This window comes from Eretmochelys imbricata, chromosome 5 (assembly GCF_965152235.1).
Source record: "Eretmochelys imbricata isolate rEreImb1 chromosome 5, rEreImb1.hap1, whole genome shotgun sequence".
Lineage (NCBI taxonomy): Eukaryota > Metazoa > Chordata > Testudines > Cheloniidae > Eretmochelys > Eretmochelys imbricata.
In genome coordinates, this window is record NC_135576.1 from 15,785,162 (window position 1) to 15,798,582 (window position 13,421).

A 13,421-nucleotide genomic window follows, 5' to 3' on the forward strand; every position below is an offset into this window, starting at 1 on the left:
CTTCCACTTACCTAGCTACCACCCCTTGGGGGGTGGACTTACTACAGTGATGAAAGCACCCCTAAGTGTCTACACTGAAGAGCTACAGTGGCACAGCTGCAGCGCTGCAATTGTGCCGCTGTAGCATTTCTAGTGTAGACACAGCCTTAATAGATAAGACAGAAAGGGCAGGGGTGGGGGAGGAAGAGGGGAAATAAAGGTACAGAGAGGTGAAGTCATTTACCCAAAGTTACAAAATAGAATCCAGGTATCATGACTCTGAATCCCTTGCCTTATCTACTGAAGAACCCCGCCTCTCCATCTATATCTCCAAGTTCTACAGAGAATACTGAAAATAACACAACATTTCATGGGTGTGACAGAGCAAATTCAGACCTAGAGACACAATTCACTCACCACTGGAATGCAGCTGCCTCTGGCGTGAAACGTGCAGCTGCCATTCTATACCTGCTACATTGCACCAAGAATTTGAAGCCTGTTCATAGAATATCAGGGTTGGAAGGGACCTCAGGAGGTCATCTAGTCCAACCTCCTGCTCAAAGCAGGACCAATCCCCAACTAAATCATCCCAGCCAGGGCTTTGTCAAGCCTGGCCTTAAAAACTTCTAAGGAAGGAGATTCCACCACCTCCCTAGGTAACCCATTCCAGTGTTTCACCACCCTCCTAGTAAAAGAGTGTTTCCTAATATCCAACCTAAACCTCCCCCACTGCAACTTGAGACCATTGCTCCTTGTTCGGTCATCTGCCATCACTGAGAACAGTCTAGATCCATCCTCTTTGGAACCCCCTTTCAGGTAGTTGAAAGCAGCTATCAAATCCCCCTTCATTCTTCTCTTCTGCAGAATAAACAATCCCAGTTCCCTCAGCCTCTCCTCATAAGTCATGTGTTTATGTTGATGTTTAGTGTCTTAAAATAAGGAAAATCCCTTTCTATTATCATAACATTGCACTTGACAGCGAACGAGGCAACTAAGTCCTAAGAAATATTTAGAAAAAACCTTATTAGTCCTTTAAACATCAGACTCCACGTATGCTTAAGGGTCCTGACTGCATACAATGCCTACTCCTCAGTAGGCTCCAAGGATAAGTGCTATTTGCCGTGGGTCTGATGGGGCTACTTTGTGAATGAAAAGGTTTCCATTTATTCCGTGGTGCAGGTTTGAACCCATTATATTAAATCCTACATGAGTGGAGTACGTGTCAAGGATTTAGTGTGGGGGATGGGAGTTCATTTTCTTTTATCCTTACTGTCACTAATTATTCACAGAAATAAAGGCTGCAACAACTTATCCTTGGATACCAGAAACAATTGACTTTCCAGGAGGTTTCTTCCGAATCCGAATAGAAAATGTTGGTATTCTCAAGAATTCTTGCGATAGAAAACTTGTGATACTCTCACTAATCCAACTGCTTTCTCTGCCAAAATTAACCAGTGAGCTTATTTCTTTTTTGATATGTCAACTGTGTGATTCATTGAAGCTGGAAATGCCTTTTTCTCATGACAAGAGAAAAAGGCATTTCCTTGTGCTTGGAGCAGAAAGCTGGAATGAGATAAATCCAAACTCATGACATACAGTGGGCTATGGGGCAAACTCACCCCATTCTCATTACCACATTAACACTATGACCTTGTGGTCCTCTTTGGCTGCTCCCAGCCCAAGAGCTAGGAGAAAGAAAGCCGGGGAACTATTCTGCTTGAAAGGCTGAGCTGAAGAACTGCCAGGTGGAGCCCAGCCAAAAGGCAGCAGACTGTGACAGAGTGACCTATAGCATTTAGACAGCAGCAGTTACTCAGGGAAAGAATCTAGCCAAGGAGGCAAAAACACACACACACAAGTGGATGGAATTCGGCAGAAGGTCAAAGTCCAATTTAGGTACTTTATAACTCGTTTAAATCTTGCCTCGCTTTCCAGGGCAGCACAATGATGATGTGTGCACTTGAATCCCTATCTCTGCTAGAGATGGAGGAGGATTTGCATTTGAAGTGACTCACTGATCCCATTCCCAGGAGGTTTACTTGAGGCATAGTTTAGCAGGATGCGTGGGTTAGTTTATTTGCCCCTGAATTTGGCACACACTGACTGCTCCATATTCACAAAACATCTGACAGGACGTCAGCACTGAACGCAGGCTTGAATTTCACATGCCGCATGGAGAAATTATGGGCCTGATTTCTCCTGGGGCTGAGCAATCCCATTGCAGTCACTGGGAACTGAGGATCAAGGCCTAGATAGAGTCTCTGCCCTTGCGCTAGGGGATTTGGAAGAGCTGAAAGCTTTTCTTGGCAATCCTGTCACTCCGACCCAGGGGGCAGTGGCTCAGGCTAGCCCCCAGAGTACAAACACGCCCAACCCCTGAGTCTGGACTCAGGCATCTAGCCCAGGCTGCCATGGCCACACTTCTATTTTTAGCACACTAGCTCAAGCAGAGCTAGTGTGTGTCTGTTGACCTATGCTGGGAAACACACTCATCCACAGTGAAGACACATGGATGGTCATGCTACTTATCAGTCATTTGTAACAGAATACTTGAAAAGTAAATGTACAGTACATACATAGTTGGCTCATTGTAAATGTTTAAGGAGTTGGGTATGAACTCTGCCTGGGTTATATTATTAGGAGTTGAAGGCCATGCTATGTCAGTGGAAAGTTAATTTTCTTAGCTTTATTGCAGAGTCTTGAGTTTGACTTACTACTGCTCAAATCTACTCAAGATATTTGTGTCAAACAACCTCTTAGCATAATTTTGAGAGAGGAAGTTTCTGCCGTATGTGAAGGGAAAGATTATTGTACATGTATAGGAAATTAAGTGTCATACTAACCCAGTGACCCCTGAGAGCTGACAGATTATTAATAGTTACTTACTTATAGTCATGCCCACTATTTGCTTTCCAAACAATCAACGAGGACAGTCCCTGCCCCAGGGAGCTCACGATCTCAGGAGTAGATGTAAAACCCTTATAGACTAACGAGAACTGAAAGTCAGAACACGCAGTTGGAAAGAATTCTCCATTGATTTGTTATCTGTATAACACAGATGTCATGAAATGTGGCCATCTTAATATTCCTATTCCTCTAACCTGAACATATGCTGCACATTAAATCCCCTCAATATTTCATATATTCAAATGTTTGTGTGCTTGAGTCTCTACTATCACCAGTCCACTATGTGTAGAGCTTGGATGTATCTGCTCTGTATATTTAAAATTCCCAATATATAGGGGATTGTGGGAGATCACACCCCCAATTTTGATATTTTTCCACATAAGACACTTTGAAAATATGCATGAATGTCCAAAAGCAAATTACCTACAGGAATTTAGGGGCTACACAACTTGGGAGACAGGCCAGTCCTTGCCTACAGACAGCCCCACAACCTGAAGCAAATACTCACCAACAACCACATACCACACAACAGAACCACTAGCCCAGGAACCTATCCTTGCAACAAAACCCGTTGCCAACTGTGCCCACATATCTATTCAGGGGACACCATCACAGGGCCTAATAACATCAGCCACACTATCAGAGGCTCGTTCACCTGCACATCCACCAATGTGATATATGCCATCATGTGCCAGCAATGCCCCTCTGCCATTTACATTGGTCAAACTGGACAGTCTCTACGTAAAAGAATAAATGGACACAAATCAGATGTCAAGAATTATAACATTCATAAACCAGTCGGAGAACACTTCAATCTCTCTGGTCACGCAATCACCGACATGAAGGTCACTATCTTACAACAAAAAAAACTTCAAATCCAGGCTCCAGCGAGAAACTGCTGAATTGGAATTCATTTGCAAATTGGATACTATTAATTTAGGCTTAAATAGAGACTGGGAGTGGCTAAGTCATTATGCAAGGTAGCCTATTTCCCCTTGCTTTTTCCTACACCCCCCCGACGTTCTGGTTAAACTTGGATTTAAACTTGAGAGTGGTCAGTTTGGATGAGCTATTGCCAGCAGGAGAGTGAGTTTGTGTGTGTGTGTGTGTGTGTGTGTGTGTGTGTGTTCCCCTGGGGGGGGGGTGGTGAGAAAGCCTGGATCTGTGCTGGAAATGACCCACCTTGATTACCATGCACATTGTGGGGACAGTGGTCACTTTGGATGAGCTATTACCAGCAGGAGAGTGAGTTTGTGTGTATGGGGGTGGGGGGGTGAGAAAACCTGGATTTATGCCGGAAATGGCCCACCTTGATTATCATGCACATTGTAGGGAGAGTGGTCACTTTGGATAAGCTATTACGAGCAGGAGAGAGAGTTTGTGTGTGTGGTTTTTGGAGGAAGGTGAGGGGGTGAAAGAACCTGGATTTGTGCAGGAAATGGCTCACCTTGATTATCATACACATTGTGAAGAGGGTGGTCACTTTGGATGGGCTATTACCAGCAGGAGAGTGAGTTTGTGTGGGGGGGGCGGAGGGTGAGAAAACCTGGATTTGTGCTGGAAATGGCCCAACTTGATGATCACTTCAGATAAGCTATTACCAGCAGGACAGTGGGGTGGGAGGGGGTATTGTTTCATGGTCTCTGTGTGTATATAACGTCTACTGCAGTTTCCACGGTATGCATCCGATGAAGTGAGCTGTAGCTCACGAAAGCTCATGCTCAAATAAATTGGTTAGTCTCTAAGGTGCCACAAGTCCTCCTTTTCTTTTTGCGAAGACAGACTAACACGGCTGCTACTCTGAAACAACCACCTCAGAATCAGAGTGCACTGCTCAGTTCATGGATTAAACAAACTGATGGATTTTGTGAACATTTTTATTTTTAAATACCGTGGTTGTAGGTGTTGCACTCTGTGCATGTTTCTTCCTACATCATTTTTGAATAGGCAGAAACTAGGGCTGTCGCGCGACTAAAAAAATTAGTCACGCGATTAAACCAAATGAATCACGATTAATCACACTGTTAAACAATAGAATAGCATTTATTTTAAATATTTTTGGATGTTTACTACATTTTCAAATATATTAATTTCAGGTACAACACAGAATATAAAGTGTGCAGTGCTCACTTTATTATTTTTTATTACAAATATTTGCACTGTAAAAAACAAAAATATTGTGAATTCAAAAATACCTCATACAAGTACTGTAGTTCAATCTCTTTATCATTAAAGTGGAACTTACAAATGTAGAATTATGTAAAAAAAAACTGCATTCAAAAATAAAACAATGTAAAACTTTAGAGCCTACAATTCCACTCAGTCCTACTTCTTGGTCAGCCAATCACTCAGACAAACAAGGTTGTTTACAATTTGCAGGAAATTATGCTGCCTGCTTCTTGTTTACAATGTCACATGGCAGTGAAAATAGGCACTCTCATGGCACTGTTGTAGCTGGTGTTGCAAGGTATTTACGTGCAGATGTACTACAGATTCATATGTCCCTTCATGCTTCAACCACCATTCCAGAGGACAATCGGATGATGGGTTCTGCTTGATAATGATCCAAAGCAGTGCAGACCGATGCATGTTCATTTTCATCATCTGAGTCAGATGGACCAGCAGAAGGCGGATTTTCTTTTTTGGTGGTTTGTGTTCTGTAGTTTCTGCATCAGAGTGTTGCTCTTTTAAGACTTCTGAAAGCATGCTACACACCTTGTCCCTCTCAGATTTTGTATGGCACTTCAGATTCTTAAACCTTGAGTTGAATGCTGTAGCAATTTTTAGAAATCTCACATCGGTTACTTGTGTTTTGTCAAATCTGCAGTGAAAGTGTTCTTAAAATGAAGATGTGCTGGGTCGTCATCCACGACTGCTATAACATAAAATATATGGCAGAATGTGGGTAAAACAGAGCAGGAAACATACAATTCTCCCCCCAAGGAGTTCAGTCACAAATTTAATTGATGCATTATTTTTTTTTTTTTAACGATCATCATCAGCATGGACACATGTCCTCTGGAATGGTGGCTGAAGCATGAAGAGGCATAGGAATGTTTAGCATATCTGGCATGCAATTACCTTGCAACGCCGGCTACAACAGTGCAACATGAATGCCTGTTCTCACTTTCAGGTGACACTGTAAATAAGAAGCAGGCAGCAGTATCTCCCATCAATGTAAACAAACTTGTTTGTCTTAGCGATTGGCAGAATAAGAAGTAGGACTGAGTGGACTTGTAGGCTTTAAAGTTTTGCACTGTTTTGTTTTTGAGTGCAGTTATGTAACCAAAAAAAAAAATCTACATTTGTAAGTTACACTTTCACGATAAAGAGATTGCACTCCAGTACTTGTATGAGGTGAATTGAAAAATACTATTTCTTTTGTTTATCATTTTTACAGTGCAGATATTTGTAATAAAAATAATATAAAGTAATCACTGTGCACTGTGTTCTGTGTCGTAATTGAAATCAATATTGAAAATGTAGAAAAACATCAAAAATATTTAATACATTTAAATTGGTGTTCTATTGTTATAAGTGCGATTAATTGTGATTAATTTTTTTGAGTTAATCTCGTGAGTTAATAGCGATTGACAGCCCTAGCAGAAAAGGATTTGACTTCAGAGAACTTAGGAAGTCACTAATCCCTTCTGGGGTCAGAGGAATTGGGTGTAAAAATTCTGATCAAGTCTCATTTTGGAAGGTATAAAAATATATTGAGAGAAGGAAATAAGGGCCAGCAGACATTTCCTTTTGTTCACAGGTGCAATAATGCAATTGAAAACAATGGGGGTTTTAGTTTCTGCATTTATAGTTCTACAGATCCAAACCTCCGGTGCTTTTTTCTTGTATTTTTGGTTTTTATTTTTCTACAGCACTATATTGAATCCACTCCTCCCTTCACCCCAGGGTGACTAGGATCTATGCAGCACCTTCCCCGCCTCTGAGAGATACAGTCTTGGGGAAGAAAAAAAAAGGTGTCAGGGCAAAGCCAGTCTCAGATCTGGGGCCCGTGAAACATAACCTCAGCAAGAACTAAAGGGTACTGATCAAGTGGAGTCCCACGGGGATTGATCCTGGGTCTGGTTCTGTTCAATATCTTCATCAATGATTTAGATAATGGCAGAGAGAGGACACTTATAAAATTTGCAGACAATACCAAACTAGGAGAGGTTGCAAGTACTTTGGAGGTTAGGATTAAAATTCAAAATGATCTGGACAAACTGGAGAAATGGTTTGAAGTAAATTGGATGAAATTCAATAAGGACAAATGCAAAGTACTCTACTTAGGAAGGAACAATCAGTTGCACATGTACAAAATGGGAAATGACTGCACAGGACAGAGTACTGTGGAAAGGGATCTGTGGTGGTGGTGGGGGGAGGTACTGGATTACAAGCTAAATATGAGTCAGTGTAACATGGTTGCAAAAAAAAAAAAAAGCAAACAGCATTCTGGGATGTATTATCAGGAGAGTTGTAAGACAGACACAAGAAGCAATTCTTCCGCTCTACTCTGTGCTGATAAGGCCTCAGCTGGAGTATTGTATGAGTTCTAGGCACTGCATTTCAGGAAAGATGTGGAGATATTGCACAAAGTCCAGAGAAGAGAAACAAAAATGATCAGAGGTCTAGAAATCATGACCTATAAGGAAAATTTGAAAAAAGTGGGTTTGTTTAGTGTGGAGAAGAGAAGACTGAGGGGGGACATAAATCTTCAAGTACATAAAAAATTATTACAAGGAGGAGAGTGAAAAATTGTTCTCCTTAACCTCTGAGGACAGGACAAGAAGCAGTGGGATTAAATTGCAGCAAGGGTGGTTTAGGTTGGATATTATGAAAAACTTCCTCACTGTTAGGGTAGTTAAGAACTAGAATAAATTACTTAGGGAGGTTTTGGAATCTCTGTCATTGGAGATTTTTACGAACAGGTTAGACAAACACACATGAGGACTAGGCCAGTTATTATTTAGTCCTGCCTTGAGCACATGGGGCTGGACTTGATGACCTATTGAGGTCCCTTCCAGTCCTACTCTTTCATGAGTCTATGATTATGTAATCAGGTTGCTTTCTCCTTTTTTCCTCTGGACATTCTCACCTTCATGCTGCCTCACTATTTGCTCTAACCCCCTCCTTCACAATCTCTCCACTTCACACTCACGCTACCTTCTCTCCATGTTCTCCTCTTCTTTCCTGCCTGACCCTCATTTTCCCCTCCTTCTATGTCCCTTCTCCCTTCCATCTAGCTAACCCCCTTTTAACCAAACCCCACCCTCAGAATTTTAACAACAAATCCAACCCCTCCACCCCGACCTCACCTCAGAGTAACAATAACTCACAGAAGTAACATGATGTTTGCAAGTCTAGTGGTGCCAGCTGCCATGATTTTATCATGAATCTTATGACATTTGGTGTATTTTTTAAAGCTATAAGTGTTATGATGCTTTGGAGGCCTCACTCATTACTTTTGAATGGTTGGGGTTGGCAATACTGCAAACCTTGACTCTGCTTGTATGTTTTATCCCGCCCCCTCTAACCTGTATCTATCTTTTCTATTTAGTTTGTAAGGTCTTCAGGGAAGAGACCATCTAACTACTCTGTTTGGGCAGTGCCTCACCCGATAGGACTGCATTCCTTGTTAAGCCCTAGGGAGTACCCGTAATTCAAATAATAAAAATACATATTTCAATTCAACGTTAGTAGAAAACGACACACCCATAGTTATTGAATAGAAAGAATTTATGGCAGTGTGCCAAATTTTTTTGGCGATGTAAATTGTGGTAGGTTGTGCATAAAAATGCAATGCCAAGAACAGACTAGTAGTCCATATAGTCTAATATACTGCCATGGTAAGGTCTGAATTCTTCAGATATAAGACATAGTCCCCTTGTATAACAAATCTTAATTGTGAAATACTATGCTATGGGGAGGAAATTTCCTCTTGGTGAGCAGTTTATACCCTGATGCATGAGGTCTGATATCCTTTGTAATGTTACACAAGTAGTATTCATCCATTTTAAAGTCAGAAGGGACCATTGTGTTCCTCTAGCCATATAAATGTCTAAGTCTACTAAGCTATTTGCCTCAGTGTCCTGTGATAGCATTTTCCCTATATGGTATTAGTAGGTTCTTGGCAAGTCAGAGTACAGACCTGAGGAGTTCTTCATAATAATTTATTTAAAAAAAAATTTTTATATATATATATATATATATATATATATATATATATATATAAAGAGAAGGAAACAGATGGGCAAGAGATAACTTTTGAACAAGCACTTTAGTCCCATGCATAGCCATAAAGCCCATTCAAAGCAAGGGTCACCATGGCATCATAGATGATTATAAGGCTCATTTTTTTAGAAGGTTCCTCTTTTAACCAGTTATTGTAAATTCTGCCTCCTTAACTGAATAAATAGCTACAGGTGTAGCCAATGCTCTCCTCCATCTATGGATGAATGGGAGACTGCCCCCAGCGTGTTGCATTTAGACTTGGCCACCGTCATTCATTCATTTGCAACCAGTAGCCTTCATGACTGAAGTGGACTGCACTGTCCCTGCACTTGAAGCTGCTGATTTATTTATTTTTTTAAAGAAGTTCCAATTAGCACACAGTGTAACAGTTCAATTATTGAGCAACAGACTATGAAGGGGATATGACTCTGTTCCAGAGGCAATACTGGGGTGAAGATGAAGGCTTTAGTCCCGATCTTTAAAGGCCTCCACAGAAATGGGCTAAGCTACTTGAAGGCCCAGCTCATTCTCCAAGGGGTTGACTGTGTGTGGCAGCTATGTTTCATTGCAACAATGGAAGCATACATCAACAAAAACCGCTATCTGCATCTGTGCAGCTTATGACCTGGCCCCGGTGACTGGATTCAGGGTAAATCTCCAGTGTAGACAAGGAAGAGGAGCAAGATTTGGAGATGGAGGAAAGGGGAGAAGAAAGAAGGACAAAGTAGCTGAGTATACAGGCAACAGGGTAAAAATAGTAACCCAAAAGGGTAAGGGCAGAAGTCAGTAATGGGACACAGGAAGCTAAATACAGTAAAGTAGCAAGTGGATGGGAGGAAACAGACTTGTGTCCTAGTTTTTGTTCAGAAATATTGTCACTCTAGAGAGATGTGGCTGAGTAGAGCCCAGCACAAGAGAAACTATGATGTGGCGCAATCTCAAACAGTACTTCAAGGACACGGACAGACCAGAAACAACAGACAGATTAAGGTCAAGAGTGGAATCTGGTTATGGATGACATGCATAAACAAACATGGAGTGTAACAAGGGACCAGGCTAAAGGATTTCAAAATAAATTATGATACTTACACCATTATCAGTTCCCAAATACAGTTATGCTGACCTGGGTGGCATGTCCCAGCGACAGTCTCCCACATAAGAGAAACAAGGTCAAGTACAGTCAAACATGAGATAAGACCTATTGAACAGGACGCCATGGTCAATACAGGAAAAATAAAACAGCAGTTCAGTTAAAAAGTTAATTAAAACAACAGGGGTTGGAGGAGAAGCTTCTTTGAATCATGAGAGGTCCAGCCAGTAAAAAGCTATTAATAAAAATCAAGGCTGAAGATTCAGATTCAGCTGCATATAGAGCCATTGAGGCACCAAAATAAATGTCTAGATTTTCAAAAGAAAATGCCAAATGTGGGTGCCGAGGCCTCTTGGACATCGGGTTGCAAGTGTCACAATGGGAACTGCCGAGAGCTGAGCACTTTGGAAAATCTGCCTGTGACAGGGTGCTGTTAGCAGCTATAAACAGAGCCATAGGCACCAAATCTGTGGGTACTCCAGGGCTGGAGCTCCCATGGGGAAAATTAGTGGGTGCTCCACACCCACTACCAGCCAAGCTCCCCTGTCCTCGCCTCCTCACCCCCCCCCCCCGAGCGTGCCACCTCCCTGCTCCTCCCCCTCCCTCTCAGCACTTCCCGAGCCCCCACCGTTTAACAGCTGTTTGGAGGCACTTAGGACTTTCTGGAAGGGAGGGGGGGAAGAGCAGGGATGTGGCATGCTCAGGGGAGGAGGTGGAGAAGAGGCAGGGCAGGGACTTGAGGGAAGGGGATGGAATGGGGGCAGGAAGAGGGTAGGGCTGGGGTGAGAAAAGGTGGGATGGGGTAAGGGTGGTGTAAGGTCGGGGGGGGCCCCCGAGCACCCACCAGGCAGAAGGGAAGTTGGCACCTATGAACAGATCCCTTTGGAGGCCAGCACACTGGTGACCTAGAACACCAAGGGCACTGGGTATAGTTAGAGGAGGGACTCAGGTAGTTTGGGTTTGGAAGGACAGAAAGGATCACTTGTACCTGTAGAGGGCCTGATGAACTACTTAAGTTGTTCAGCTCACCAACTGGGTGGCACTGAGAAGCAAGAAAGCCGTTTAAAAAGGCTGAGCCAGGGAGCAGCAAGGGGACTCCACATAACTGCTGCTGTGTTGTAATGTATGTAACCCTTCTGCCAGGCCAAGTTGATAGCAGCAAGGGCCGGGTTCAGTACACAGGGGTTCCCTCTCATTAAAGCAAATGCAAAACTGGCTTGAGCCCCCACCCAGTGACCTGGGAAAATCTTACACACCCCCTGGGCGCCTCAAGGAGGCAATACTTCCCCTCTCGCAAGCACGGCGTCTCGGTGTAGTAGAGAATCTTTAATAACATGAGGTAAACAACATCAGCATTAAATTGGGGAAACACCACAACTAGTGTTCATTAACCAAACCATGTGAACACCCACCCACCCCAGAAAAATTGGGCCACATCCTTTCCCTTAGGCCCTTGAGTCCCAGAACCCAAACGTCTCTTGAGTCCAGCAATCCACAAATCACCCAAAGTCCAAAAAAAAAGTCCAGAGTTCAAAAGTTCATCTGCAGAGTGTTACTCCCCAGTCTGGCCGGAATGTGCCTGGGGGCGGGAAAGAGGTAAGGGGCACCTTACGTGTCCTGAAGCTGACTGCCCCACAGGGCTCTGCTCCGCTCCGCTCCACCACGACCGGCTCCGCTCTGCACAGCTCGCCATCTCACGACCGGCTCCGCTCAGCTCGCCGTCTCACGAACACACCGCCGTCTCACGAACACACTGCTGACTCACGACCAGCTCCGCTCGCCGTCTCACGGACACACCGCTGTCTCACGACCAGCTCTGCTCCGCTCGCCGTCTCACGAACACACCGCTGTCTCACGACCAGCTCCGCTCAGCTCGCCATCTCACGACCAGCTCCGCTGCACACTAGATCTTCCGGCTCCCCACTACTTGACACAGTGCTCAGTGATTTCAGCTCTCAGTGATTTCAGCTCATAGTAGTGGGAGCCTTAGTGCTGGTGCACCATAAGGCTGAAGTGAATTCAGCACAGTACCTGTAACAAAACTCTTAATAGACCCAAAATTAGCTCTGACATTCCACAGTGGAGAGAGACAGAGGTGCAATTGGTGCTTCAGGCCCTCACAAAGGGGCCTACACCACCAGGCACTAATACCTGTCTCAAGTCTCTCTCAATTCACAGAGTTTTGGAACCCATGTCCCTTGCCTAGCGAGTGCTACTCAGTTGATGGTGAGTCCTCCATCATAACAAAAAGGCCAAGTACAGTTCCAAGCACAGTTCCCATAATCAGGGTACTAACAATTTATTCTTCCCGCCCCAATAACAGAGACACTGGGGATCCCACAGCAGCCAAAGTGACCATTTGGGCAGTTATGGCCTCATTCTAGGCGGGGTGGGTGTGCCTATGCAAATGAGATCAGCCCCTGAAGTTCTTTTCCACAACTTGCCACACCTCACCACCAGATGTCAGGGTGGAGCCCACCCTGTCTCTGCTTACATCCTCCCCCCAGCCGAGACTTTGTCGTCCCGACAAATCACACCCCCTTTATACCAACTCATTGGTTTCCTCCAAAGGGCCTCAGGAAGCCCACTTTAGCTTCCACAAGCCTGTGTGCTAAATGTATTGGCTCCTCACTAGTCACCCCAGGTGCATCATAAGTTAACCGTTTCACTGGTCTTATCACCCTGTCTCGTCTATTGAGAATCTCTGTTGCCGAGGTAGGGGGAACATCCTCTTGAGTGATGGATGGAGAGGCTTCCCTGGAGGGTCCCTCGGCTACTGGCGTAGGCCCCTGCACTCCTAGTTCTAACGCTGGAGGGTCCAAGGTGCCCAGGACATCCTCTACCTGTCTGTCCCCATTGTCCAGTAACCTGTGTGTGTCATCACAGGGGGGTCTCATCAGCAGCACCGGGGTATCAGAAAGGGGCCTAAATAGTTCCGCCATTGGGTTTAGGGCGGAAGAGGGAAAACTCTCGTTTGGTTCAGCTGATTGAGACTGAAATCTTGTCTCCATCCCAGGATACACCAGTGTTGTGTCTTCCTCCTCAGACTCACTCTCAGATGTGCAGAATAGGGGTAAGTTAGCTGCAGGGGGCCCACTGTCTGTGTTGGATGGCAGCTTTGGTCTAGCACCTCTGTTCTGCCCGGCGGCCCTGCCGTGGCCCATCTCATAAGGGGTGCTTACCAATTCCCCCACAGGGAGCAAAAGGTTTCTAT